Source organism: Rattus norvegicus, chromosome 13, assembly GCF_021556685.1.
Source record: "Rattus norvegicus strain SHRSP/BbbUtx chromosome 13, alternate assembly SHRSP_T2T, whole genome shotgun sequence".
NCBI classification, from domain to species: domain Eukaryota; kingdom Metazoa; phylum Chordata; class Mammalia; order Rodentia; family Muridae; genus Rattus; species Rattus norvegicus.
The window spans coordinates 62,510,271-62,514,691 of record NC_141546.1 but is presented as its reverse complement, the minus strand read 5'-3'; positions in this window follow the sequence as shown (position 1 = coordinate 62,514,691).

Below are 4,421 nucleotides of genomic sequence, written 5' to 3'. Positions count from 1 at the left end.
TGGACTGAAAGAAGCCAAGTATCTGTAATTCACCAAGTGCCAGCAGAACTTTGTTTATTAACAGTGTGTTTCTACACATATGACAAACAACAGCCGCTGTTATGCCCATAATAAGGAATGAGATTGAAGCTCCTACAAAAAGTTACCCAATAGAAAATCCTAGATCTGATAAATCTGAATATTTTTGATAATATGGTGTTAAACCTTTTTTATAAAATATATTGAATTGGGGCTGTTGTATATTTCAAAGGTTTACTCAAATATTGTTGTGGAAGAAAGCATAAAGTAGACTCCAAATCCAATGTTCCAAACATTATATAACATTGTTATACAAAATGAATGAACCTTTCTAATATATTATATGGAACTAGTATTGTACTCATAAAAAATATAAGGATATACACACTGCTACTTAAAATTTAGACTATTAAACCATATCATCTTATATTCAAAATCCTCAAGAAATTTGTGAAAAACTACTTCAAAAATATACTACAATATATTAGTATCCTTATTATCCTTTGTAGTGCTGGATTTGTAGAAAGATATTGTGTAAATTTGGTTGTGTCATGGAATATCTTGGTTTCTCCATCTATGTTAATTGAGAGTTTTGCAGAATACAGTAACCTGGGCTGGCATTTGTGTTCTCTTAGGGTCTGTATGATATCAGTCCAGGATCTTCTGGCCTTCATAGTTTCTGGCGAAAAGTCTGGTGTGATTCTGATAGGTCTGCCTTTATATGTTACTTGACCTTTTCCCCTTACTGCTTTTAATATTCTTTCTTTCTTTATTTTGTGCTTTTGATGTTTTGACTATTATGTGACGGGAGGTGTTTCTTTTCTGGTCCAATCTATTTGGAGTTCTGTAGGCTTCTTGTATGCCTATGGCTATCTCTTTTTTTAGGTTAGGGAAGTTTTGTTCTATGATTTTGTTGAAGATATTTACTGGTCCTTTGAGCTGGGAGTCTTCACTCTCTTCTATACCTATTATACTTAGGTTTGATCTTCTCATTGAGTCCTGGATTTCCTGTATGTTTTGGACCAGTAGCTTTTTCTGCTTTACATTATCTTTGACAGTTGAGTCAATGATTTCTATGGAATCTTCTGCTCCTGAGATACTCTCTTCCATCTCTTGTATTCTGTTGGTGAAGCTCGTATCTACAGCTCCTTTTCTCTTCTTTTGGTTTTCTATATCCAGGGTTGTTTCCATGTGTTCTTTCTTGATTGCTTCTATTTCCATTTTTAATTCCTTCAACTGTTTGATTGTGTTTTCCTGGAATTCTTTCAGGGATTTTTGTGACTCCTCTCTATGGGCTTCTACTTGTTTATTTATGTTTTCCTGGAATTCTTTCAGGGATTTTTGCGATTCCTCTCTGTAGGCTTCTACTTGTTTATTAATGTTTTCCTGTGTTTCTCTAAGGAAGTTCTTCACGTCTTTCTTGAAGTCCTCCAGCATCATGATCAAATATGATTTTGAAACTAGATCTTGCTTTTCTGGTGTGTTTGGATATTCCATGTTTGTTTTGATGGGAGAATTGGGCTCCGATGATGCCATGTAGTCTTGGTTTCTGTTGCTTGGGTTCCTGTGCTTGCCTCTCGCCATCAGAATATCTCTAGTGTTACTTTGTTCTACTATTCCTGACAGTGGCAGGACTGTCCTATAAGCCTGTGTGTCAGGAGTGCTGTAGACCTGTTTTCCTGTTTTCTTTCAGCCTGTTATGGGGACAGAGTGTTCTGCTTTCGGGCGTGTAGTTTTTCCTCTCTATAGGTCTTCAGCTGTTCCTGTGGGCCTGTGTCTTGAGTTCACCAGGCAGGTCACTTGCAGCAGAAAAGTTGGTCTTATCTGTGGTCCCGAGGCCCAAGTTCAGTCGCGGGGTGCTGCCCATGAGCTCTCTGTAGCGGCAGCAACCAGGAAGATCTGTGCTGCCGTTTCCAGGACCTTTTGTGCACCAGGGTTCCAGATGGTGTTTGGTGTTTTCCTCTGGAGTCAGAGATGTGTGCAGAGTGCAGTCTCATCTGGTTTCCTAGGCTTGTCTGCCTCTCTGAAGGTTTAGCTCTCCCTCCCATGGGATTTGGGTGCAGAGAACTGTTTATCCGGTAGACCCCTTCAGGTTCTGGTGGTGTCTCAGACACAGCGGTCCTGCTGCTCTTGGGCCCTCCTCCATGGGAACCCAGAGGCCTTATACAGTTTCCTCTTGGACCAGGGATGTGGGCAGGGGTGGGCAGTGTTGGTGGTCTCTTCCATCTGCAGCCTCAGGAGTGCCCACCTGACCAGGCGGTGATGTCTCTCTCCCACGGGGTCTGGGAGCAGAGAGTTACTTTTATTTTTTTAAAACCTGTCTTTGCCTCCCTCCTGGTTCACCCTCCCAGTTTCTCATCACATTCCTCCTCTCCTGTGTCTTTAAGAGGATGTTCCCCCCCCCTCCACTATGTCTCCCCACTCCCTGGGTCCTCAAGTCTCTCAAGATTTAACTGCATCTTCTCCCACTGAGGCCCTTTACTCATAATTTTTTTTTTTACAAAATTGACGAGTTGCAGATGCTAGTATGTTGCTAGTGCCCTGCTATTTCATTTCACCAAACTGTCTTTCCATTTCATCATTAGGGTGTTTTAAGTAAAGAATCATGTAAAGGATAGCAACCAGACATGTCTGTGTTCCGTGTTCATTCCCTCTGTTTCAGCTTCTTTCCTAATTGTTATAGCTAAAATTTCTATTGATACTTGTTATGTTGTAAGTGGTATTTTAAACATTTGTCTTTATATAGACTTTACAGTAATGACTTAGTAAAGCTCAAAACACACATTGCCCCTCACACAATAATAGTAGGAGATTTCAACACACCACTCTCATCAGTGGACAGATCATGGAAACAGAAATTAAACAGAGACGTAGACAAACTAAGAGAAGTCATGAGCCAAATGGATAACAGATATTTATAGAACATTCTATCCTAAAGCACAAGGATATACCTTCTTCTCAGCTCCTCATGGTACTTTCTCCAAAATTGACCATATAATTGGTCAAAAAACGGGCCTCAACAGGTACAGAAAGATAGAAATAATCCCATGCGTGCTATCAGACCAGCACGGCCTAAAACTGGTCTTCAATAACAATAAGGGAAGAAGGCCCACATATACGTGGAAATTGAACAATGCACTACTCAATGATAACCTGGTCAAGGAAGAAATAAAGAAAGAGATTAAAGACTTTTTAGAATTTAATGAAAATGAAGGTACAACATACCCAAACTTATGGGACACAATGAAAGCTGTGCTAAGAGGAAAACTCATAGCGCTGAGTGCCTGCAGAAAGAAACAGGAAAGAGCATATGTCAGCAGCTTGACAGCACACCTAAAAGCTCTAGAACAAAAAGAAGCAAATACACCCAGGAGGAGTAGAAGGCAGGAAATAATCAAACTCAGAGCTGAAATCAACCAAGTAGAAACAAAAAGGACCATAGAAAGAATCAACAGAACCAAAAGTTGGTTCTTTGAGAAAATCAACAAGATAGATAAACCCTTAGCCAGAGTAACGAGAGAACACAGAGAGTGTGTCCAAATTAACAAAATCAGAAATGAAAAGGGAGACATAACTACAGATTCTGAGGAAATTAAAAAAATCATCAGATCTTACTATAAAAGCCTATATTCAACAAAACTTGAAAATCTGCAGGAAATGGACAATTTCCTAGACAGATACCAGGTACCGAAGTTAAATCAGGAACAGATAAACCAGTTAAACAACCCCATAACTCCTAAGGAAATAAAAGCAATCATTAAAGGTCTCCCAACCAAAAAGAGCCCAGGTCCAGACGGATTTAGTGCAGAAGTCTATCAGACCTTCCTAGAAGACCTCGTACCAATATAATACAAACTATTCCACAAAATTGAAACAGATGGAGCACTACCGAATTCCTTCTATGAAGCTACAATTACTCTTATACCTAAACCACACAAAGACCCAACAAAGAAAGAGAACTTCAGACCAATTTCCCTTATGAATATCGACGCAAAAATACTCAATAAAATTCTGGCAAACCGAATTCAAGAGCACATCAAAACAATCATCCACCATGATCAAGTAGGCTTCATCCCAGGCATGCAGGGATGGTTTAATATACTGAAAACCATCAACGTGATCCATTATATAAACAAACTGAAAGAACAGAACCACATGATCATTTCATTAGATGCTGAGAAAGCATTTGACAAAATTCAACACTCCTTCATGATAAAAGTCCTGGAAAGAATAGGAATTCAAGGCCCATACCTAAACATAGTAAAAGCCATATACAGCAAACCAGTTGCTAACATTAAACTAAATGGAGAGAAACTTGAAGCAATCCCACAAAAGTCAGGGATTAGACAAGGCTGCTCACTCTTTCCCTACTTATTCAATATAGTTCTTGAAGTTCTAGCCAG